This window comes from Sorex fumeus, unplaced genomic scaffold (assembly GCF_029834395.1).
Source record: "Sorex fumeus unplaced genomic scaffold, SorFum_2.1 ptg000037l, whole genome shotgun sequence".
Taxonomy (NCBI): Eukaryota; Metazoa; Chordata; class Mammalia; order Eulipotyphla; family Soricidae; genus Sorex; species Sorex fumeus.
In genome coordinates, this window is record NW_026606094.1 from 12,925,418 (window position 1) to 12,953,305 (window position 27,888).

Here is a 27,888-nt window from a genome sequence, read left to right on the forward strand (position 1 = left end):
TCTGGTAATTCCACTGAACCAAAGTTTGATCCATAGAGATTGCCCTGGACTGGAGAACCAGAAGCCCGTGTGTCACCTTTCATACAAGACAAAGGATTTCAGCTGAATCAATAAATGGAGACAAAAGTCAAAGAAAAACCCTTAATCTTAAAAACTGCCTTCACTTAATCTTAAAAACAACTAATACCATCTGTACAACACTTGAAGGTTGAAAAATAGGCACCCCAATTTAAAATAGTGTCCTCCAGTATAGTTAACTAGAACTCGGTAAAGCATATCAAAAAACATGTCATTATTAAACTAAATAGATGAGAATATAAAAATAGAGATTGGAAAATAGAGATCAGAAAAATTAATATTTTTAAAGTGACTGCTTAGACAAATTATTCTACACATTCAACACAATTCCCAACTAAATATTGATCAAATTCTTTAATAACTTAGATGCTACAAGAATTTGTTTGGAATCACAAAACCCCTGACTGTACAAATTAATTCTGAAAAAATAGAAGATGGAAATCATCACAGCTACTTGTTTAAATTATACTATAAAAGTTATAGTAATAAAATGGAATTGGAGTAGAGTAAATTATCTCTCTAAAGAATGGAATGTCATTGAGATCCCTGAGATAATTCTTCAGTTTTATATATATATATATATATATATACATATATATATATATATATATCTCACAGACTGACTATATATATATGAACATATATATGTATATATATATTCAGTTAACCTGTGAAAATGAAGCAGGGTACATTAAATCAAATTAAATACATCAAGGAAAGCCTCCTTATGGTGCAAAACTGGTGCTGGGAAATCTGGATTGTCATATAAAGGCCCTCGAGCAGGCCCAGAAACGTCTCCATTGGAGACTTTGTTGTTACTGTGTTTGGCATATCGAATACGTCACGGGGAGCTTGCCAGGCCCTGCTGTGCAGGTGAGATACTCTCGGTAGCTTGCCCGGCTCTCCGAGAGGGGCGGAGGAATCGAACTCAGGTTGGCCATTTTGGCTGCATGCAAGGCAAACGCCATATAAAACGAAAAAATAGTAAAAGAAACTGGGCTCATACAATGTACACAAGAGTTCATAAATATTGAGTTAAATACCTGTGAACAGAACATAATTCACAAAATACATTAAGGGGAACATAGTCAAAACTCCCCAGGGTACAGACCTCTAAGGTGTCTTTAATTAAACGATTCCACTGATAAAAGAGTACAAACAAAAATAAATAATATTGTGACAATCTTTTTATGTCAAAAACTCAAACTGCAATGAAAATATGTTACTCAAACTGGGAGAATCCACATGTATATACATATATGAAATATAAACCACTCATCACTTAAAAAATCACTTAACTTCCCGTTAGTCGTCGATTTGCTCGAGCGGGCGCCAGTAACGTCTCCATTTGTCCCTGTCGCGTGCTAGTGTAGCCCAATGGCATCTCTTCGCTCCGGGAACATGGAGGGCCTCAAACCAATCGTTCATGACCTTGACAAAGAAGTCTGACCATCTGGTAGGTGGGCGGCCACGCGGTCTCTTGACATCCCGTGGAATCCAATCAGTAACAGCTCTAGTCCAACTGTCGTCTTTAAATCTCATTACGTGACCAGCCCATCTGATTTTCGACACCTTGGCAAATGAGACAGCGTCCCTGATCCTTGATCGTCGACGGATGTCAGAACTCCGGATTCGTTCTCTCATTTGAGTGAAACGTGATATTCCAAGCATAGCTCTTTCTATTCTTCTTTGGGAGACCTGAATGGCGTTCTCATCTTGTTTGCGTAGGGCCCAGGTCTCTGAGGCATATGTTAATGCAGGAAGAACAGTGGAATCAAAGAGATGTGCCCGGAGCCGGAGGTTCTTCGTCCTCTTAGCTATTTCTTCGACGTTCTTGAAGGCGTTCCAAGCCGCTCTCTTCCTCCTGCGCAGTTCGGGTGCCAGGTCATTTGTCATGTTGACCTCTCGACCTAGGTACACATAGCTGTTGCATTCGGAGATGGTCGTTCCATTGAGAGCGAATGGGGCGTCAGGAACAAGGCTGTTTCTCATAAACATTGTCTTCGTAAGATTCAGCTGTAGTCCTACCTTTCCACACTCACGGTCAAAGTCGGCCAGCATTTGTGCTGCTTGGCTGATGTTTGGTGTTATTAAAACAATGTCATCAGCAAAGCGGAGGTGGTGTAGTTGCCGACCATCTCTCTTCACTCCCATTCCTTCCCATTCCAGTCGTCACATGATGTTCTCGAGGGTGGCACTGAAGAGTTTTGGTGAAATGGTATCACCCTGCCGCACCCCTCTCTTGACATCAACGATCACTTCTTTGTAGAATGGTGAGATCCTGGTAGTGAATCCGCAATACAGCTCACGGAGGATCCTGATGTATTGGGCTTGAATGCCCTGATTGGCTAGGGCTTCAATGACCGCTTCCGTCTCAACAGAATCAAAGGCCTTCTTTAAATCAATGAACGTTAAGCAGAGCGGCATCTTGAACTCCCGAGAAACCTCAATGAGTTTGGTTATCGTGTGGATATGGTCGATGGTGCTGAATCCTTTGCGGAACCCTGCTTGCTCACATGGTTGTCCTTCATCTAGTGTTCTGCCAATCCTATTCAGGATGACTCGAGTGAACAACTTGTAGATGACAGACAATAGGCAGATCGGGCGATAGTTGCCAATGTCATGGATGTCTCCCTTCTTGAACAGTAGTACGGTCCTGCTGGTTTTCCATTGAGATGGAACCTTGCATTCAGACAGGTAGCGAGTGAAGAGCCGAGCCAGTGTATTGATGAGTACTGACGGCAGGTTCTTCAGGTGTTCAGGTCTGACCTTGTCTGGGCCGGGTGCTGTTTGCTTCTTTACTGACGAAATGGCGTGTCAGATTTCGGAAGGGAGAACGTTGGGAACGACATACCCATCCTGTGGAATTTGGTATGTCAGCAAGTGGACATGGCTATCGAAGAGATTTGAGTAGAAGTCATGGATAATCTTCTCCATTGCCGTTCTGGAGGATCTGATGGATCCATCAGGACGTCGGAGGGCAGTCATCTTGGTCTTATAGTTGGCGAAGGACAGGCGGGCGTTACGAGTACTTTTCCCGGCTTCTGCCGCATCTACCAGTACTTCTGCTCTTCTCTCTTTGAGGTCTTCCTTGATCGCATCTCTGCACTGCTTTGCAAGCTCGGACGTTAGCTTGCGGTTGCCTGAGGCATGCGCCAAACCACGCTGGCGAATTAGCTCAAGAGTTTTCGAAGATAGGCGACTTTTTGTGGCTATCTCTCTCTTGGCGTTCCTCGCACATTCATGGAGGTGCTGAACCAGTCGATCGTATTCCTCGTCAATGTTGTCAACAATGGCATCTTCCCATGTTGCCGCAATAGTACCAAAGAGTTCCCAGTTGGTGGTCGTTCTGGGAGTTCTCTTTTTGAACTTTGCAGCCCTTTCTCCCTGCTCTGTGAAGTAGAATTTTGCACGAAGGAGACGGTGGTCCGATCCCGTTCGAAATTTTGGGACAACAGCGACATCAATCAGGCAAAACCGTCGATTGAATATGATGTGGTCTATTTCGTTGTGGAATCGTCCACCGGGAGACTCCCATGTCCATCGTTTAGATTCTGCCTTCTGGAACTGTGAGTTACCATGAATGGTCTTGGTCGACATGATGAACTCAGACAGTCTCTCACCCTGTTCGTTCCATTCTAGGCCATGGGTTCCGATGTGAAGTTCTTCAGCTGATCTTCTCGGTCCTATCTTGGCATTAAAATCACCCACAATGATCTTGTAGAAGGTGTGGTCTTCTTTATAGAATTTCTCTAGCTCCATGTAGAACTTCTCGATTTCTCTTTCATCATAATGAGATGTTGGTGCGTAGACAACGAAGATAGAAACTGCAGGCAGTGAGCCACATCTATTCAAATGTAAACGTCCGATTCGGGTTGTTAGGCATTCGAATGAATCAATGCTCTTGGCCAAGTTTGTGTTGATAAGGACACCGACGCCTCCAACACCTCTTTTATCGCATGTTCCGAGGAACAATTCTTCTCCAGTGTCGAAAACGGCATGGTGAGATTCGTGTCTTCTTGTCTCGGTCAGACCAATGATGTCGTACTTGATCATTCGCGCTTGTACCATCAGGTCCTCGATGGATGCATCTGATGCTAGCGTACGTGCATTGAAAGTACAGACGATCATTTTTGTCTTCCTTCGTTGTGGCAGCCTAGGTCGGCCTTGAGATTTTGTCGGCCTCTCCTTTCTCATCCTTCTCAGTGCTGCCATGTCGGTGAAGCCTTCAGGGTCAGATGAATGAGACCAGTTGTAGTTACTGGTTTTGGCATATCGAATACACAGCGGATAGCTTGCCAGGCTCTTCCGTGCGGGCGGAATACTCTCGGTAGCTTGCCAGTCTTTCCGAGAGGTATAGAGGCTTTTGGGGTGACCTCTAATCACCCTTGTAGGTGTTACCATATTTGAACCCTATCAAATATGGTACGACAATTCCAGAAGACGGGTATTTAGTGTCTTATGATGTGTCGCGTGGCCGCTTGCGGCCGCGCGGGTCCGGAAAGCGTCCTGGAGTGTGGCGACGGCTGGGTAGTGGAAGTAGTGTCGAGAGTGGAAGTCTGCCAGTGGGGTATTTATCTGGGTAGGGTGGGTCTCCTGTGCACAATTCGATCCCTGGGTGGTTGATGGAAGCAGACAGGGCAGGGTAGGGTGGGGCTCCTGATTAGAATCCCTTTGTCACCTGTGGTGGTGGGAGCAAGCAGAGAAGCTCTGTCCCTGGGTCCGCCGAGCCTGGAGTCCAAGGTCTCAGAGAGTTCCGCTTACCTTGTTCTGTGGGTCTTCAGTTGTGCGTGGGTCTCGGCCGGAGCTGCCGCGCGGGTCCGGAAAGTGTCCTGGAGTGTGGCGACGGCTGGGTAGTGGAAGTAGTGTCGAGAGTGGAAGTCTGCCAGTGGGGTATTTATCTGGGTAGGGTGGGTCTCCTGTGCACAATTCGATCCCTTGTTCTGTGGGTCTTCAGTTGTGCGTGGGTCTCGGCCGGAGCTGCCGCGCGGGTCCGGAAAGTGTCCTGGAGTGTGGTGACGGCTGGGTAGTGGAAGTAGTGTCCACTCATAAAGCTCAACAAAAGAAAAATAACCCAAATCAAAAAGAGGGGGGAAAGATGAACAGAGATTCCCCAAAGACAACATACAAACAGTAAACAGGCTTATAAAAAAGTATTCATTGCCATTTGTTATCAGCAAAAGGCAAATCAAAATAAGAATGAGATATCATCTCACCCCAGGGAGAACAACATATCGGAAAAATGGAAACAGCCAGTGCTGACTGGGATGATATTTTTACGAAAGGATATTTTTCACTGTTGGTGGGAATGCTTGTTAACCCTTATAGAAAACAGCATGGAGACTTGTCAAAAAAGGTAAGAACAGAGCGTTCAAATGACCTAGAGATTCCATTTCTTGGCATACATCCCAGGAACACATAAACATTAATTTGAAGTGACACATGCACACTTATATTCATTGAAGCACTATGCAACATAGCCAAGATACAGAAACAACCTGAATGCCCAGTTCTGGATGAATAGACACAATCTGTGGTATACATATACAATAAAATATTACACATTCATTGATAAAAAAACATGGAAGTTTGTGAAACATGGATATAATATGGGAAATTTGAGGCTATCATGTTTTGTGAAATAAGAGGGAAGAAAATAAATATCTATCTTTTGTATAATAATAAAATAATAGGAAATAGTGTAGAATTTTGAATAATGACAAACCCTTGGCTTCGACTGCACAACTGAGACTACCAAGAAGTGGAGGGAGAACATGTGTGCAGGGGAGGGGGGAGGTCCATTAGAAATGCCTCATGGAAAGTGGTGAGTGGTGAAGGTAAAGTAGCATGAACTCAAAACCATAAATGTTAACATTTTTCAACTCTGGAAAGTCACACAACACAGAAACATTTCATACCATACTTTCCTTTGAGAGAATGAACATCCAAAATATTTTTTGCTGATAGATCACAGAGCACAAAATTATTAACTAGTTATCAATTTATCATAATAAAATTTAAGCCAATATCATAAAGTTCCAGTGAATGTCATAATTATGACATCATAAAATGCAGCAAAAAATGCATACACTCCATAATTTCAACTCTAGTAAGTGATAAAATAATTTCCCTTTTTCTAAATCACCTATTCTAAATTCATTAGTAGCTTAACTTTTGAATGAATCCTCAAATCCCCAAGAATAGTCTATGAACTAAAGTTTTTCTTAATCACCAGGGTTGAATATGACAGAATTAAATCACTAATGATTGTGAAGTAATGGACTTCTTCCTCTGCCACTTTGAAACCTGAAGGAAGCTAAACATTTTCACAATATAATCAAAGCAAAACTCTGACAAGGACACAAAGGATTTACTCATTTTATTCTGCTCTTCCACTTTTGCTTTTTGATGAAACATATTTGCTGAAGCTGTCAGGTAAGTATTTAAATCATGTAAATTCTGAAGCAGTCAAAATGATATCAAGGTAAGTGTACCCTCAGTAGAAAATGCCTCAGATATGATAAAGAGATAGAAGCACCAAGTGTCAGCAATCTCTCAACTTGTATGGCCAGGTCATTGTTCAAGAGAAGCCAGGGAGGCTGGAACAATAACCCAGTGTGTATGGCATTTACCCTGCATACAGACAACCCAGGTTCATTCCCAGCATCCCATATTGTCCCCCGAGCACCGCCAGGAGTAATTCCTCAGTGCAGAACCAGGAGTAATCCCTGTACATTGACTCGTGTGACTCAAAAAGCAAGAAAAATAAAAGAGAGCGCTGATTTTCTCAACACAATTATAATATCAACCTAATATTGGATGTAACATTATAGGTTATTCTATGGTCTCTGTATCATATATGTATTATTTCTTTCCAGTAAGACTTTCAAGAGTTGTCTTTCACCAAGACCTTTTGCACCAGGCATCTTACCATGTCAAGGACTTCTCATCCTATCTCCCAGCTCAAGCAATCTACCAGAAAGAGAAATTTCCCATGGTTATCAGAAGTATTTTAAAATTGGATATCTCATGCAAAAGAACAAAAATGAATCACTATCTCATATCATGCACAGTGAAGAATGAAAAATGGAATAATATATAAATGTCATAATCTAAGCCTTCAATTTTTTTTGAAGATAGCATAATCTAAACTTTTCATGATATTGGCTAATGTTATGTTAAATTTAGCTAAACACAATAATTTTTAAAAAAAAAATTACAGTCCGTACTTTGGACTGTTAAAAACTTTATTAAGGGCTAAAGAGACAGTATAGGGGTTAAGGTACTTGACTTTCTTGCAGATGACACTCTTTGATTCTAAACTTGGCATATGAGCTCCCCAAATACTTCTAAAATTAAGTCCTAGCAGCCGCTGTGCCTGGCAATACAAAGAAACACATTTCAAACTTTATTAAAATATAGTTTATATTTCTGTATTAGCAGAGTGAAAAATTCATCCATTAGAGTAGATTTTTACAATATATTTTTCCATGAAAACTTTACTTCAAAAATACTAACTAAAAAATAGAAAACCTTAAAATTGATTCTTCATTGATGAAGATACAAAAGTAGTAATAATGTGATTCAATGTTCCATGAAAAGAGTCAAATACACACAGTATTTTATGAACATGACTACTGTAAGTAAAAAAAAAAGGGTAACACAATTGAAAAGATGAAATTGAGGCTGTGGATTGCCCTGGAATGGTACTGACAAAATAGCAAACAGGAGTTTGGTATGCTTTCAATTTTCTGTTACATGATCTTATTACATGAATGTGTTTCATGCCTGAGAATCCAAGAACTATAATAAATGAATATATATTTTTCTTTATATTATATTAATGGGCTGGAGTGATAGCACAGTGATAGGGCGTTTGCCTTGCACGCAGCCAACATGGCCGACTCGAGTTCGATTCCTCCGCCCCTCTCGGAGAGCTCAGCAAGCTACCGAGAGTATCTCACCTGCACGGCAGAGCCTGGCAAGCTACCAGTGACGTACTCAATATGCCAAAACACAGTAACAAGTCTCATGATGGAGACATTACTGGGCCCGCTTGAGAAATTTGATGAACAACGGGAGGACTGTGACCGTGATTATATTAATATTTTTAATAAATTTTAATATTTTTAATATTTAATAATAATATAATATTTTCTTTATATTATATTTATATTAAGTAAACTATTATAAAAATATTGACTATGGAAGAATGAAATTATCAGGAAATAAGCATATTTTTAGAAGCCTTTCAACTTGGTTACCACGTATTACCCAATTGAAGAGTGCAAAGTGTAGAAGAATGCCATACTGTGGAATATGGGTGGATGGGAATCGTTGATGCCACTTTACAAAACTTTTGCAAATTGAACTTTTGCCAAAACATTTTATGTAACAGAAACATTATTTAACAACTCAAATAAATATTCTAACAATAAGTCACCTTTTTTTAGTGCCACTCCAAAATATCCTACTATAGATGGTCATAAGAGAAATACCATTTTATTGGAAGGAGGAAAAGGATATCTTGTAAGGACAACCAGGCCATCATATTCACACTGAAAATATAAAAGTGGTTGAATGGTGATCTGAAAAGGTGATTTTCTTCTCTATCTGAAGCACGAATCCTGTCATATTAAACAAAAACAACAACAAAATGAATCTCTGTACATAAGCTCTTATCAGAGAGATGGTCAACAGAAATACCACAAAGAAAACTCAGTATGTTGCTATCAAGGAAAAGGGAATGATGGAGAATATTCTTTGGTTATATTCTTATGAATATATTCCTTTTTTCTACATTGTTTGTCAAATATCTTAGAATTATTAGAACAGATACAAAATACTAAAACCCACATTGTACCTTAACATTTTAATGACTATTTGTTATTAATTTGTTGAATAATTATACCATCATTTTCTAAAATTTCTAGTCTTACCCATTCCTATATGAACCATGTAACATGACCAGGTTTCAAGGAACTGAAAAGTAAACACATCCAAAGAAAGGAAACTAGGGAACTGTCGGTGAGATTAACCATAGGATCATCTGAATAAAGACAGAAAAGGCCAGAGTAGTACTGCATGAGTGGCTAGGTGGTTATAGATTTCTAGATTATAGAACAGAGTGTGCACAAGTAAATTAATTACCTATGGGTATAGAAGCCCAGAAAATTGATGTTACTCATCATATGTTATACAACATAGATATAACAATCAGGGAGTAAGACATCTGTCCAATAATATATCTAACAGTTGCTCAGTCAACCAGGGAATCAATTAGTAATGTTTTTCAGTAAATATATAATGAAAAGCTAAGACGGGAGGTTGACCTTTTGCAAATATACTTGAGATATATTTCTAAAAATACATTTTAGAAGGAATGGACTCAGTTTGATGGTTAGATCTAATAATTCTAGTGCTTTTGAACAAGTGAAATTTGTTCAAATTTTCTGTGAAATTTGAACATTTTTTCCCTTTTGTATATCACTGATTTGTTACAAGGCATGTTTTATCAAAAAAGATATATCATACAATATAATACAACCCAAAAAGTAACATTTGCTAAAGATTTTAATGTGCTTAGTATTTAATAAAAATATGTAATGCATGAATAACCTTCAAAACTAAGTGACTAATTATCATTGTTACTTTTGTCCCATTAATAAATTGAGTATGAAGGCAGCATGCCCAAGGCAAACACCGGTATGCATGTAATAGTTTTCTCTACAGTCCATACTTCACTATATGCAGTTTTCAGTACCTTCCTGCATGTATATCCTTAAACATTCACACTCATACATTATGAGTTATTGTTATTTTTTCATTCTTCCAGAATTTTTACAGTAAAAAAAAACATAAAATCAAGCAAAAAACTATTACCTTCTCTAGCATGCTTCATTATGTCTTAAGAATTTTGTCAGTCAACTCTTATAATCATGATTTGTGCTATTCACTTTTCATCTAGGTAGAAACTTGAAAGTTTAGTCCATGCAACTTTCCAAAATTCTGTGGTTCTTTGCACACACTAAAAAATAGAACAGGGACTGGAGTGATAGCACAGTGGGTGGGGTGTTTGCCTTGTACGCGGCCAACCTGGGTTCGAGTCACAGCATCCTATATGGTCCCTTAGCACCGCTAGAAGTAATTCCTGAGTGCACAAGCCAGGAGTAACCCCTGTGCATCACTGGATGTGACCCAAAAAGCAAAATAAATAAATAAATAAAATTTAAAAATTAAAAAAAAATAAAAAATAGAACAATGAAAGTGCACAGCAATGAAACAAAGTGTTTTTAGGTAAACTACTCTAACTTAAAGATGACAAGTGAAAATATTTGCCAAGAGCAGTGACTCTGTTTTCTTACAGACTAAAATAATAAAAATCAATGAGCATTTACTCTGGCTCAGTTCTACTTGGTTTCCTGTCAAAATGTATCATTGACTTTAAAACATGTAATAAAAGGTGGACAAATTCAGTAATATATAGTTATTCACTCACTATTTGAAAGGGACATAAATTGCAATCTAAATTGTTCATTGACAATTAAGTCTATCTAAGTGTCTGCGTGTCAATGACTATAATGATGTCAAATTCTTAGTTTTATAAATTTCTTGGTAAAAAATCTTCAAAACTAAAACATTTTTTATTCTGTTACAATTAATAATTTGAAATTTCAGTTCAACTGTTCACAGCTTTACAATTGATCTTAGACTGTATAGAGTAGAATGGGTTACTGACAGGAAATTCAAGTGTTGGTTGTGAGACTGCCTTTTGGCATCATTTTATGTTAAGCATCATTGCTTATATGTGATAGAAAGTTTAAGGAAATTTGACTCTTGTTGCAGTGAGTCTATATTATGTGGGGTCCTTAGAGTAGAAATTTTTGAAATTGTACAAAAGTTTGTCTAGATCTCATTTAAAACAAGTCCACCATTTTTTAAATAAGCTACCTTATTTATATTTTACAAATAAAATACAAAGTATAATGCAATCAAATATCTCTTAATACAAAACTATAAGGTTCATGAAGAGGCCGATTTTCAATTTTAAATTTGCCCTGGTAACTAGTACAAAAGTTGACAAATTTCTTTGACCTACCTCTCATTTTATTTAAAGCATCACTCAATGACCTTGGCAATCTACCTTCTTTCCATGAACAAACAGAAATCACATCCCTAATTACTAGAGGCTAATACCCATATTGGGCTGGAGCGATAGCACGGTGTATAGGGCATTTGCCTTGCTCACGGCCGACCCAGGTTAGATTTCTCCATCCCTCTTGGAAAGCCTAGGAAGCTACTGAGAGTATCCTGCTCACTTGGCAAAGCCTGGAAAGCTACCAGTGACATACGATATGCCAAAAACAGTGACAACAAGTCTCACAATGGAGATGTTACTGGTGCCCGCTTGAACAAATCAATGAACAACGGAAGGACAGTGTTACAGTGCAGTACTACTACTCATATTATTCTGTGCTCCCCTCAGGAAACATCACTATAATATATAGCTCACTTCATGGATTTTCACAGCTGTTCCAATATGATTTAGTTACCCCCAAACAGGAGCTAAAAGATAAATTCCTCAGATATGAATACGCATATATTTTTCTTTTCATGCATATCTAACAAATCATTTCTCTTTTCCATATCAATGAGGATAGCCATTGATTGAGCTATTATGTTTAATTGTTCACAGCTTATCATATTTAATTGGTATCTTTCACTTATTAAAACTAAAGATGCAAGTATATTAAGTTTTGTTTTTCTATATTAAATATATTATCTGATTTATGGTAATATATAATAAACTTTTTATTGTGATAATTATCTTTCTTGTTGTAGGCAAAATGTTTTAACACAATTTAAGGTGAAGCGAGAAAGGGCAAGAATGACTTGTGTAAAAGATATCTGGGAAAATTCCCAGGCTGAGGATAAAGACTTGTGCACTGACCCAGAAGGTGCTAAGAGTTCCAAACAGTTTTGACTCAGATAGAACACCAAGACATACTGTAATCAAAGTGAACCAAGGAGAGAAATAAACTATAAGGAGCAGTGAGAGGAACAAAGCCTACAAAGCCTGAAGGTACAAGTGAGACAGCAAAATTTACACCAAGTTTTTTAAATGAAACTCTACAAATAAGGAAGGAATGGAATGAGTAATATATTCAAAGTAATTAAGGAAAACGACCCAGTCAAAAATCTTCTGTCCTGGGAGGTGATGACTCATATATGAAGGAGTGATAAAAATATCCTCAAACAACAGTTGAAGACTGTCATTACCTCTAACCAGTTCTATGAGAAATATTGAATTCTCCTATTAAAAACTAAAATAGAATGAGAGAAATGACTAAAATCCTCATAAAAGTGGAGACATATTTCTTCATATTAATAATTTATTTTAATGTAAATAGACTGATCTCTCCTATTAAAATTCACATAGGAGTTTGATTAGGAAACAAAATGCAGTCTTTCACTGCTTATAGGACATACACTTGACCTTTCACAGAAAGCTCATGCTCAGGGTAAAAAGTTGGAAAATGATCAGACAGGTTAATGGAAGAGCTTAAAAAAGGAATGAATAGCCCATACTGAGACTATAAAAACCAGATCCTGGAGGAGAAGAGTGCAGTCTCCTGCCCCCACGCCTGGCTATTCCTCACCGGGGTCCCTTGGAGGGGAGCGGGTTGAGCTTTCCTCCTCGCCTTGACCAGGGACCCGGCAGCCAAAGACCTCCAGGACCAGTCACCACCATGCTGAGACCACTCTCCGCACACCTGAAAGTACCGGCAGAGGGACAAAGCCACGTGGGTTCCGGGACTGAGATCTCCAAGCCTACTCGGATTAGAGTCGAGCATCCTCCACTCAGATCCTCCAAATTCCAGTAGGCGGGGGTCACAGCCACCAACTGGCCCCCTGGCACCGTGTAATCCCATCAGCAGCCAAGACTCTGAGACTATAAAAACCAGATCCCAGAACCGCGCGGCCGCATTTGCGGCCGCGCAACATCTTATTATAACATCTCATTCCTTCTTTGACAAACTGGCAGACTACCGAATGTAGCCTGCCCACACGGCAGAGTCTGGCAAACTCCCCTTGGCGTACCCAATATGCCAAATACCAGTAACAATGATGAGTCTCATTCTCCTAAAGACCCTTGAATATAACCTCAGGGCCAGGATGAAGGAGACGTTACCGGGGCCTGCTCGAGGCAATCGACGAATAACGGGATGATTTGTGATTGTGATTGAGCCCATGCTTGTAACTAAAAATAAAGTTCAGGTTTAAGAATCTAATAAGAGATAAGAATGGACATGATATATTGTTAAATATGTCAAATAAGCAAGAGAATTTTTATCAATATATGCACAATGAGGATGCAGAAAACTTTATTAAACAACTGCTAACATACCTGAGGAAATACATCAATGACAACATAACAGTAGTGGGAGACATTGACACCCCGTTTTCATCATTGGAAAGATCAAATAGATAACTAAACTTTAACATCAGTAAGCAAACAGGAATAAATGGGAACTTAGCAGGAATGTTGAACACTCTCCACTCCAAAAAAGCCATACACACATTCCCCTATAGTATCTATTGAACATCGTGCAGGAAGCACCGTATGTTGTAGTATATTGAGTATTCATAAAGTCACAACAAAATAAATCACATCATGTATCTTCTTAAACCACAGTGTCTGTAGGTAGAAATCGACTATAAAAGGAGGGGTAGTGTTTATTTTTCCTTTTTCCTTTTACTTTTCCACTGACATAGAGACAAAGTTAATTGGATAAGATCAGGGAGAATAAAGATGTTGGAGATTTAAAGAGCAGAAGACACAACTGTCATCTGGAAGGAAGGGAAAATGTTTTAGTCCTACAGTGACACACTAAGAGTTTATTTGAGGTTAGGAGTTATGGAGTTAATTTTTTTCTTTTTTTTCTAATTTCTATTGGTGAAACACCATGAGGTACAGTTGTAGACTTACAAAATTTTGTGCTTCGGTTTCAACTATACAATGATCAAGTACCTATCACTCCACCAGTGCCCATTTTCCACCACCACAGATTCCAGTATCCCTCCCACCCCCCATCCCTCCGTCTCACCCTGTCTCTGTGGCAGGGCACTCCCTTTTGTTCTCTCTCTCTCATTTTGGGTACTGTGGTTTGCAGAAAAGGCACTGAGTGACAATCACGTTCAGTCTGTAGTCTACTTTCAGCATGCTTCTCCCATCCTGGGAGGATCCTACCAACACCCTTTATTTGGTGCTCCCTTCTCTATCTGAGCTGCCTTTTTCACTATCATGTGTGGCTGGCTTCCAAGCCATGGAGTAAACCTCCTGGTACTTTCTTCAGCTATTCTTGGTCTCCTATTTTGTTACTTTATGTTCCCCAGATGAATGCAATCGTTCTATGTCTGTCCCTCTCTTTCTGACTTATTTAGCTTAGCATGATACTTTCCATGCAAAAAGAAAAAAAAAAACAGTACAACTTGGATGTAAGACCTGAAGCAAAAACTCATAGATGACAACATAGATAGTAAGCTTCTTGACATTTTGATGTCTTGATGACTTAAATAGCAATGGAAACAAACAGAAATAAATGAGACTGTCACGATCACAATCACGACCATCCTGTTATTCATCATTTGCCTCAAGCAGTAATGTCTCCTTCGTCCTAGCCCTGAGATTTTTTTAAAAAGTGCCATATTCAAGGCTTTTTCAGAGTTAGGAGAATGAGACCCATCATTGTTACTGGTATTTGGCATATTGAGTACACCACGGGGAGTTGGCCAGACTCTGCTGTGTGGGCAGGTTACATTCGGTAGCCTGCCAGTTTGTCCAAAGTAGGAATGAGATAATAAGATGTCGCGCGGCCACAAATGCAGCCGCACGCTTCCGGGAGCTGGTTTTTATAGTCTCTGGGTCTTGGCCGTTGATGGGATTACAAGGCACCATGGGGCCAGTTGGTGCGTGTGACCCATGCCTACTGGAATTTGGAGGATATGGGTGGAGGATGCTCAGTCCTGATCCGAATAGGCTGGGAGATCTCAGTCCCGGTACCCGCATGCCTTTGTTCCTCTGCCAGTACCTTTATGTGTGTGGAGAGTGGTCTCAGCATGGTGGTGGCTGGTTCTGGAGGTCTTTGACTGCCGGAGCCCTTGTCAGGGTGGGAAGGAAAACTCAACCCGCTCCCCTCCAAGGGACCCCGGCGAGGACAGCCAGGCGCGGGGGCAGGAGACTCTGTGCTGTTCTCTTCCGGGAGCTCGGTTTTATAGTCTCTGAGTCTTGGCCGTTGATGTATTACACAGCGTCAGGGGCCAGTTGGTAAGTGTGATCCCCGCCTACTGGAATTTGGAGGATCTGTGTTGAGGATGCTATATCAGATGAGACTATATCAAATGAAAAATCTTCTTTGAAATAAAATACCTAAAACAAAAGATATCCTACTGAAGGGCAGAATAATTTTGCATGCTTTACGAGTTCGATTCCTCCGCCCCTCTCGGAGAGCCCGGCAAGCTACCGAGAGTATTGGATATGCCAGACACAGTAACAACAAAGTCTCCAATGGAGACGTTACTGGGCCCGCTCCAGCAAATCGACGATCAACGGGAGGGCCTTTACCTTTACCTTCAACAAGAAGTTAATACTCAAAACATATAAAAATCTCATAAAACTCAAAAACAAAACAAATTTATAAAGAAAACAGAGGATCTGAATAGTTATTTCTCCAGAGAAAGCATGTAGATTAACAACAGAACGTGAAAAGATGCTTTTTTAAATTATTATTAGGGAAATTTAAATTTAAAAAATGAGATGCCTTCTCAAATCTATAAAAATGGCTGTTATCCCCAGAGAAAGTAACAAAAGAGAGAAGCTGTGGAGAGAAAGAAACTTGTACTTGTTGAAAGGATCATAAATTGGTGGGGCCATTATAAAAGCAGAGTAGAGAGTCCTCAGAAAATATTCACATTTGAATTATGTTTCAGTTTTCCAATTTCTGGCTCTCTACTCAGGAATACTACAACACTGACACAGACACACACACTCCCCTCTACCATGTTTCTTATAGCATTATTACAATAGCCAAGAATGGTGCACAATGACTGAAAAATGGATAAAGAAGATATGGCAAATTTGCACAGTAGAATACTATTCAACCACGTAACCATGCCATTTGCAACGATATGAATGGTCCTACAGGATCAAACTGAAGTTAGCCACATGCAAGGCAGACACCCACTGTACTATATAATACCCCTTAAAGAGTATTATGCTCAGTCAGATACATCAGAGAAAGAGAAACATCATATACTTTCACTAATAGATGGTAAGTAGAAAAACAAAAGACAAAGTTTTAGACTACAAAACAAAATTGATGACTATCAGAGGCAAGAGGGAAGGGAAGTAGGGAAATAAGCAAAAGGGTCAATTCTTTGATGAAGAACAGAACTGAACTATTAGTGGTGAACTTAATGTTGCACACACACATGTTGATTTTTAATGAGGCACAGTTGGCAGTTATGCAAAATATATGTTATTTCAATTAAAAAACATTCAAAATTTTAAAAAAAAGGAGAGGTGGGCGAAGCTCTAACATTTGGAAACTGGAAAGCATATTATAAAATAAGATTTGGTTTAAGAGGAAACTATAGAAAAACTAAAAGTTTCATTGAAACAAAGGAAAATGTCAGCACTAATAGTAATAAGAGTGAGGTAAACCCCATCACATCCTGGGGCTTCTCATCAAACTGCCGGTCTACTTAGCAGGGGTTAGAGAGAGAGGCTCTTGAGCCATCTGTGCACAACTTGGAAGTCCTAAAAAAAACTAATACATTTAAAATTGTGTCCCTATAACTCAACAAAGGATATGAAAGACTTATAGATCAAAACTGTAAGTTATCACTAACGAACTTAGACATCAAGAAATGGGAAAAGATTCTAAATCATGAATTGGAAGGACTAGCATTTTATAAACAAGTATCCTACCCAAATTACTATATCAATTCAATATAATCCTCAGCAAAAAATGATTATATTCTTTAAGAATTTAGAACAAATAAAGAATAATAAAACTTCCCAAATACTGAAAGCAATTCTGGGAATAATTGGAAATGATGTTTTTACCATATTTTAAATCATTCCAAAAAAATCTACAGTTATCAAAATGATTTCATACTGCAATAAAGATAGATTCTCAGACCAATGGCATAGATTTAAAATATGAGACATAAGCCCACAGATTTATGGAAAGTTAATTTATAACAGTGATGGGTACATGTAATGGATCAAACAAAGCCTTTCAAGAATAAATTTTGTAAAACACAATATCTAACAAAAAATTAGGAAAGAAACTGGATTCATATCGCATACCATGCACAAAAATTACCCCAAAGTTGATTAAAGATATTAAGATTAGACCAGAATGCAAAAAATACATTGAGGTAAATTTGGCAAAACTTCCCAGAATATGGACCTCAATGGTATCCTCAATTATTTTATTCCATTGTCAAAGATAACTAAAATCAAAATAAACAAATGGGACTATATCAAATTAAAAAAGATTTTGAAAGCAAAATAAATGCAGCCAACAATAAAAAGAGACACACTTCAGAATGGAAGAAAATATATGCACACCATAAACCAGATTAACAGCTAATATCCAAGATAAACAAAGCACTTACAAAGCTCAATAGTCAAATAATAAAAAAAAAGAACATCAAAAATGGGGAGATGAGATAAACAGATACTGAAGAACCAGTAAGCATATGAAAAAGTATTCATTTTTGCTTCTACACAGGGAAATGCAAATCAAAACAATAAGATATCATCTCATGCTTGTGAGGCTAGCTTATATTAAAAAGACTAGAAACAAGAAGTTTTAGTGGGGATGTAGTCAAAAAGAAACCTTGTTTCACTTTTGTTTCAAATGTCTTCTGCATAGCTTCTGTGGAAAATATTATGAAGATATCTCAAAAAATTCATATAACGTTTCCATTTTACCCGTTTTTTTTGGTTTGTTTTGTTGAACTAACCATACTCAGTGTGTCATTGTGTTCAGGAATCAATTCTTTCAGAGCTTGTGGGAGCATATATGGTATTGGATATCCAACTCAGGTTGGCAAATGATAGCAAGTGCCTTTCCTGCTATACAATCCCTCGGGCCCAATATTTTTTTTTTGACACCCATCTTCAAACCCCCAAAACATTGATTTGAAGAAAGTGGGCAAACCTGTGCTCATTGCTGTGTTTGGTACAATAGGCTGACTATGGAAACAATCCAAATGTCCAATAACAGACAAGTGGATAAGAAAGAGTGATGTGTGTATATATATATATACATATATATATATAGTGCAATATCATGTAGCCCTAAGAAAAGTAGAAATCTTGCTATTTATGTCAACTTGAATGGAACTAAGGTTGTAACTGTGAACAGATAAGTCAGAGGAAGAAATATAAATATTGGATTCTATTTTTATACCTAGAGCATAAAAATAAACAAAACAAAGGAATAGACAGTATCAAACAATGACAAACCCTTGAGCTTCAATTGCAAAATTTAGAATATTAAGCAGAAATGGGAAGGACGATGTAAATTGAAAGTAGCATAAGGACAGATGTGGAGGGTTTGGGGTGAGTGGTGGTGAGCTACAGTAGCAGAGACCATCAAAACCATAACCCTTACATTGTTGTGACCATGTTACCTAAACTATAATAGTAAAAAAAGAAGGAAAAGAAAGTGAGCAATGGGTTTGTTCTTTTAAAGTTAATATCAGTTCATGAATTAATAATAGAATTCAACTGTGACGTTTTGGCCTCTATCTCCAGAGACTTTCACAAAATTCATTTTTATGAGAATAGCTGACCTTGTAGAGATAAGATTTCTTTCTAATCTCATTAATTATTAATAAAATCAATGATATTAAATGTTACTTATATTTTTATATGAAAGTAATTTTTAAGCTCACATTGAAGATTGAGTAGAATCAATTACAAATACTATATTTTCATTCTTCAAAACTAAAGAAGTTTGTATAGAGTTAGATTAGGGCAGATAAGTTTATGAGAATACTAAGCAGAGTTAATTTGTGTGTTTTTTTGTTTGCTTTGGTTTTATGGGTTTTAGATTTTTTGTTTTGGTTTGGTTTGATTTTGGTTTTGGGGGACACAGCTGATGATGCTTAGCCCTACTCCTAACTCTGCACTCAGAAATTAAAACTTGCAGATGGGGGACCATATAGTATGCTGGGGATTGAACCCAGTTGGTGGTATGTAAGGCCAGTGTCCTACCAACCAGCCCTTTAATTTTTATTTTAAGGACTGTATATGAGCAACAGAACTAAACTTACATAGAAAAATATAAGTATATCTTCATTATGTACATACAATAAACAAGATACCATAAACTATAAGAAAATAAACTAAAAGTGATAGATTTTATTTTTATAAAAGTTCCAGATGTTACTGGGAAAGAGAAAGCAAGAATTATCAGTAAGATAACTTTGTGAGACAAGTTACTTGCATTACCCAAATTAGTTTCTTAAATGTAGTAGGATGGCAAGATAAGCATTGAAAAAAATGCAATCTTTTCTAAGGAAATGAAAACTCAAAAAGCTAATAGCATGAGAAGCTAAATTTAAGTCAAAAAATTAATTTCTTAACATCAGGCTAAAATTGCCAGTAGCTGATTATTCTCAAGTACTGCTAAAATACAAGTAAATGAAAGTCGCTTGGCACTGATAACAGAAGTTGCTATATATATGACCTTTTAGGGAAGCAAACTAGTAGGATCTTCAAATAACCCCTAACTCTTACACAAAGTCAAAGATTTTTGTAGTTCATAGGCATCAAAAATTACTCTCTATAAAGTAAATAAACTACATTTGGAAATAAAATAAAATACTGGAGATGACCTGAGTTTTAGCTTCCATTGAATGAAACAGGTTACTAATTCAAACTACTGGGGGTGGGTGGGTGGGGGGCGATTCTACATAACTGTAAATATAAAAGGCAATAATAAGCTTTTGTAATGTGAAAACCACTTCAATGCTGAGGTTTTAGAAAGTAAGAAATATAATTAGAGATAATATTCATCACTACACAATAGGTGTCACAAAGAGCACATTTAAAGAAAGCATACAAATGTAAATAAACATAATGCATTAAAATAATTACCTAAAGAATAGAGAATAAAAATTGAGTAATAGAAGAGAACAAGTGATTTGATAAACTAGTAAATCCATTTAAAACATTTTTTGAAGGCCAGAGAGATATGACCTTGGTTTTAATTAGTTTACTTATAGTCCTCTGAGCACTGCCAGGAGTAATCCCTGAGTAAAGAGTCAGAAGTAAGCCTTGAGCACTGCTGGGTATGACCCCAGCAATGCTCCCATTCAAATAATAAGTAAAAATAAGATAAAACACTCCTTGAAAAATTTGTAACTGTTTTAATATTCACAAATGTGTATATATGCTACTCATATGCATTTATATTCATACATACACTTAAATATATAATTTAGACAAAGAACGCACTATGTGGTCCTCAGAATATTTTAAATTATACTAAAGCCTATAGACCATTGTTTCTCAATATGGTTCTCATATATATATCACAGTTTTAGACTTTGAAATATATGAAGTAAACTTTGGTTTTCAAACTATCAAATAGTAGCTAAACTCTTGTGGCGAGCATAATTTCCACTCTCTAAATAGATTGGGGGGCTGGAGAGATAGCACAGTGGGTAGGGAGTTTGCCTTGCACGCGGCCGACCCGGGTTCGATTCCCACCATCCCATATGGTCCCCTGAGCACCGCCAGGAGTAACTCCTGAGTACAGAGCCAGGAGTAACCCCTGTGCATCGCCAGGTGTGACCCAAAAAGCAAATAAATAAATAAATAAATAAATAGACTGGAACCTAAAGTAGAAAGCCATATAATAGTTGAGTATTGCTAATAATATGTGAAGAAGTACAGAAAGTTTAATATGATATTTATTATAATATATATATATATATATTCAGCTGGCATGCTGCATCCCCAGAAAGCATAAAGTTTACAATGCTAAAATCTCAGGGCTGGGACAATGGAGACGGTATTGGCGCCCGCTTGAGTAAATCGGTGATTAACGGGATGACAGTGACAGTGACAGATATATGTATATATGTGTGTATATATATATACATATGTATATGTATATATATATATAGAGAGAGAGAGAGAGAGCAATCAATGTATTACCAGGAAAAACATGGTGACAGAGTGCAAATGTTCTCTAATTGCACAGGGTACAAGATAGGAATGTAAAATATATATAAGGTTACATATAAGGCTCTAGCTGTGGAACCTCATCTCACAAGGCAGCGTTCAGGTTATTTTATCTCTTCCTTATATAGATATTTACATCAACAGTTTACATTTCTGTTTGGCAAGGCACTCTCTCTCTCTTGAGAAGTACTCACTTTGTGACATGGAGTACTTCAAATACCACTACAGCCTGAGTCTTCTATATTTAGTGCCTATGCTGTTCCAATTTTAAGAGCTGCTAATCGGGACCAAGTACACCTACATTTACATATCTGCACCACTCTCCATGCTTGCTTTATGAATTTCATTTTAAGTTTAATTTAGTGACCCTTTAAGAAATGTCAAATAACAGAGGATTTAGAGAAAAGTGGGATCAAAAATGGAAGCATTTATGCATTAAAACTGAGGAAATTCTCAAGGCATTCAACTTATTTGGGACTTAGAAATATGTAGTTAAATGAGTTTTGTTTTGCTTTGTTTTGGTAAGTCAACAGTGCTCTGAGGTTACTTTTGGCTCTGCACTCAGGAATCACTACTGGCAGGCTTGGGGGACCATATGGGATGCCAGGGATATAGCAAGGGTCAGCCATGTGCAAGGGAGACACCCTACCCACTGTAAATTAATAAGGTGGCCTAATTTATGGCTCTGGCCCGATAAGTTTTGGGTTGCACGTATGAGCTTCTCAATGAAAGGTTTCTAACACTGAAAAACAAAAATGAATAGTTTGAACTCACTGAGATGAAAAGACATCACATGCATTTTATATTTCCTTAGACAAGAGAGAAAACCTCAAAAACATAACAAAGTCAGTAGCTATCTGTAGCTATGCCAGGTTTTCAAGGCTGATTCTATTCTTATTGCTATTGTGTGTTTTGATTCTTTGTTATTAGATTACAATGGAAGTATCAAACTAAGGCTTACTTTTGCTATTCTAATTACTGATATATTCTATATGTGTTAATATACTAATATTTCAGTATATAATGCCACTTACTACAATCTTTTTTATTAAATTCATTCCATTTAATCAGTTTCTCAAGAAACATGCTAGATTAAAAATACAGAGTGAGGAAAAATAATAGCAAGTGCACATTTTTCAATGATTTGCTATATCATTTTTCCCTTTCTTTAGGATTCATTGTGATCTTAGTGCATATTTTAATTATTATCTTCCAAAATATGGTTTCCGTGCAGAGTTACTCAGCCCTCAAAGGAATATTCTGCAATTGCTTTCTTTTCTCTATGCTAACAATTAATTTTGCTGAAATTTGGTATAAATATGCAATAACCCATCTAGGTAACATTTAGCTACCAGGTGTAAATTCTCCAAGTGGAAATTAATCCTTGGGAACCTGGCAAACATTGGTGTACTTGGCAAGGATACCAAAAGCAGAATTATTATTTCCCCCTATGCATATTTTAGTGTTCTTTTTGTGAATAAAAAGACAGACGTGCTTCTGTGGTTTAATATTTACCAGTGTCCTCCAGCTAACTCCATCGAACTGAGAGACTAGAACAGCATGCCAAGCTATAACTCTACTAAGGCTGGCCCTGAGCAATGTAATGAAAGAAAAGTAATTCAGCTTTAAGTCCCCAACCTAATCTTCCAACCCCTCGGTTTGTAACTAGAGCCTTCTAGCCATCAAAATCTGGTCTCAAAAATGATCAGTTGTCAGTCATTTTTATTTCAATTTGAATATGTAACTGTGTTTCAAATAGTAAGAATACTGAGATTTTGAGTCTTATTTTTGAATATGACATAAAATAGTTTTCCTAAGCAAGATATTGCTAAACAATGACAATTTATAAAAGTATGTCAAAGAGATTTAATTTTTATGGTTTACTTGTTTGTAAGATGGCATTAAGGAATTTATGGCTAAATGTCATTAAAAGATATTCTTATTTCATCTAAAATATTTAAATAAATTTGATTTACATTCTTATATCATATTGCAAAATAGAATAATTTTATAAACTGATATAAGAACGGCTAAAGATGGGCTGGAGAGATAGTACAGTAAGAAAGGCACTTGTCTTGCACACAGTTAACCTGGGTTTGATTCCCAGTATCCCATATGGCCCCTAAGTAACACCAGGAGTAATTCTTGAGTACAGAGCCAGGACTAACTCCTGAGCATAGCCCCCAAACAAAACAAAAACAAAGTGTCTAAAGCATTATATTTATTATTATTATTATTATTATTGCTTTTGGGGCGACACCCGGGGATGCACATGGGTTAATCCAGGCTTTGCAGTCAGGAATTACTCCTGGTGGTGCTTGGGGGACCCTAAGGGATGCTGGGAATCAAGCCCTACCCGCTGTGATAGCACTCCAGCCCCTAAAGTATTATTCTTTTTCTAAAGTATTTATTTTAAAATTTTATTTTAAATAATAAACATATGGATATGTATATATGTGTGGATATATTTTTATGCAGAAATTATCTTTTTTAAAAGGGGGGCCACATTCAGTAGAATTCAGGCCTTATTCCTGTCTGTACACAGGAATCACTCTTAGCAGTTTTTAGGTATCCACGTGTAGTGCCAGAGAGCAAGGAGGGAATAGTTTCATGAGAGAAAATTACATAAACCCTATATTCTTGCCAGCATAAAATGTCTTGATTATTTAATTTTAATGTGTCCGCTGAGTAATAATGAGCTTGCTTTTACATATTTGATATTAAATTAGTTAAGCAGAAATCTGGTTAAAACGTAAGGACTACAGTGTCTTTGCACACATTCCAAGAGTTAAACAAGTTACCTACTTTATGAGATGTTAAAATGATTTCCCTCTATGCTTTAAAAAGTGATAATTAATAAGACACTGTAACTTGATTACTATATAATTTCAGAAAATAACTGTGAAATTACTCCCCGCTATGTTTGAGAAAAAAAAAAGTATTTTTTTGGAAAAGTGAAAAAAAGTCTGATTATGCCTTTATGAAAACCAAAAATATGTTCTGTGCCACTTAGAGATATTATGTTAAGCTAATGAATATCCAATCAAAATTATAGGAGTATACAGCAGAATATTCAAGTGGTGTTGGCAAGCAATCTAGATATCACACTATCTGGAGATAAGGTGTTTTTAAAGAAATAACACTATTTTTAAAGAATCATTCGATTTAACAGTGTTTAGGACTTTTAAAAACATAATCAAATATGCATAATAGATTAGACTGATCTAGGAGTTCAGATGCATATATTCATATGTGAATATAAGCTGTGAATATGTATGTATATAGAGTTAGAAACATATCTATATAAAACTGTAGTTATATGAATATATAGGCACATATTTATCTACATATAGGCTGGTAGCTAAACTTATAGAGTTAGATATAGTGGATAATAAGTCTATAATAGTGTGTGTTAATTATCTGGATATAAGCTTGTAAATATATAATACATATAAACAAAACTTGTTAGATGGTTTGAAAAGAGAAAAAAAATTAGAAGCATGGGCACTCTACATTTTTCTATTCACTAAACATGTGCACTACCAGATAGCAAAGTAAATTTCTGCAGGCATCAAGAAATCCCAATGTCCTCATTTCATTGCATGAAATATTATGTTCATACATTGTTTGGTTAGGTCTATTCTAAATAATTAAGTCTTGATATAAGAGCACTCAGGGCAATAGTTTGATGTTCTAAAAATTCCTCCCAGATCTTTGATTGTGAGGGCAGTGTCACAGAACAACTATGAGCTCTATTTTGGACTTAGTATACTCTGATGAAAGTATTCTCTAGAGTACTTTAGAACACTTTAGAGTGTGGTATAATAAATGTGCAGATGTTTATATTATTTTACCCCCCTTGCCAGGAATTATACTTATGGTACAATACTGTATTAGATAAAATTATGCCTGATATTACTATGAGTGTTTATGGACACCATCTAACGAGAGTGTATAAAGACCTTGTTACCAGAAAACACTATAATTAGTTATCATAGTCTTAGGGCTATTATATTTGAGTACACTGAAGTCATTTAGTGACTATGATTTTTCTGTTCCTTTAAACTTGTTCATATATGGGGAGAAGGAATAAAATTTACCTCAATAAAAGAAATTACAGCCAACCCAGTGAATCAGAACAAATTGTATGAACTTTCTGTAGAATATCAGCTAATAAACATTTTAGATTTTGTGAGACATATAGTCTTTGTCACAACTAGTCAATTTTTCTGTTCCAGCAATAAAAACAATCTTGGACAGTGGTCAAACAAATACACGTGTACTTATATAAGTAATGACCTGGCCTGTAGACTATACTTCATCATCCATTTATTCACAGCACAGAGAAAAAGAAATAGATAAATCTCAAGCATATGATTTGAAGGCTTAATAATAAAAACCATGACTACATTTTCTTAAGAACCCTCATATTTGAATTAGATTGCGTCCCCATTAAAAATATATATTACCAATGCTTATGCTAAGTTCCTACTTCAATTTGACCTTTCGGCAACACCCAGTAACATTTGGTACCAAATTAGAGACATTATTACTAAGAAATATCATGCTATCCCTTCTACAAAGGATCTTCATGAAACCCTATATCATATAGAGCAAGAGGATGGCCAACACATCAGAGCACAGTGACGGTATCTTTCTGATATTGAAGGATAAAATACATCTCATGTTAGATCTCCATCTTCATCTAAAAACTACATAATTGGTGCTTCATAAATTTTAAGAAGTCTATAAATTTCATTTATAGAACTATATGAGAGTGGAGATATATATATTTATATAGTTATATGTATATATATGTATCTGTAAAACCATGAACACAACAAGAAACCATAAACATATTTATCAGCTCAAAAAGTTTCCTACTGCTCCTTTAGTATTATTATGTGAGTATGTAGTAGTAACACACATAAGATCTATCCTCTTAGAAAACAATAACAAAAACTGAGGAAATACAATTATAAGGTTGCATTGTTTTAAAGACAATCATTCCTTTCCCTAATTCCAGGCCCAATTAATGAAGAAATATCATTTTGGGGGGTTGTACACCTAGTGGTACCCAGTGTATTCTCCTGTTTCTCGTTACAGAGATCACTCCTGGAAGGACTCAATGGACCACGCAGGGTACAGGGATCAACCTGTGTTAGCTGTGTGTAAGACAAGCATGTACTCACTGTACTATCTTCCTGGCCCCTAATTTTCATACAGATGAAAATATCAATTCAAATAATCTACTGAGAGGCTGGAGCAATAAGACAGCGGATAGGGCGTTTGCCTTGCATGCAGCCGAACTGGGTTAGAGAACAGCATCCCATATAGTCCCTGAGCACTGTCAGGAGTAATTTCTGAGTGCAGAGCCAGGAGTAACCCCTGTGTATCGCCAGGTGTGACCCAAAAAGCAAAAATAAATAAATTAATAAATAAAAATAAAAACAATTCATTATAAAAAATAACCTACTGAAAGTTTCAGCATTAATTCTTAAAAAATATATCTTTCTATTTGGAGACTAGAGAGATAATACATCAGCAGGCATTTGCCTTTTACATGGCTGATCCTAGTTCAATCCGAGCACTGCATAGACCACAACTAAGCCTTGAGCACAGCCAACTGTGGCCCAAAAATTTAGTGTTTTTCTTTGTCTTCTAATAAATCTTCTAGCTTTTATAGTTTCCATTCTAGCTTATTGCTAACTTTACACTCCTAGTTTCTTAACAGTAAACTCAGACCGCTAATTTTAATCCTTTTTGTTTTTCAAAGGTGATCATTTAAACTAAATAATTTTTTGCAATTACTCATTTTGGTTTTAACTACTGTAACATCATTTTTATTATCTATTAATTTGGGAACTTTCCAAGTGTGTTCATGGAATTGTGATTTAATGACAGGACCCATGGGTAGCTACTACACATTTGGGATCTCAACAGTGATTACTTGGGTCACTCAACAGCATATCAAACAATGCACTGAAGTACTCAGGTATCTGTAGAACCACAGTCTAGATATCCTCAGGGCACCGTGTGGTATGGGGATTGAACCAACCAGGTTATTTGGGACACTTTTTTAATATTAAAAAAGAATATCCTTCTTCTTATTAATATAGTAAATATTTTGAAATAATATGGGAATTTACCCTTAGTAAGGAGATTTATACTCACATATTTAAGTTAGTTAAGGTAAAAATAATTAACAAGAAATTCTAAATTAAATAAATCTATAGGACTACACTTCTAAGTCAAATTTATCAAGATGTTGGAGTTCTTTGAACTCTGGGACATCTTCTAGTAGAGGATAAGGACATGTGAATTTTTTAATCTGAGTTCTTAGGGCACAATCATCTAGCTGAAAAAAACATGACAGACTCAGATACAGACCACTGATGTGATACATAATGCCAGGGTCAGATTCATTACGAACTCTAAAAAATCTATTATTTCAATAGATTCTTGAAATGACTACATTCTTGGAGTGAGAACTGTACCTGAAGTCTTGATTATTCATTAGTCATGATCTAGATATCATT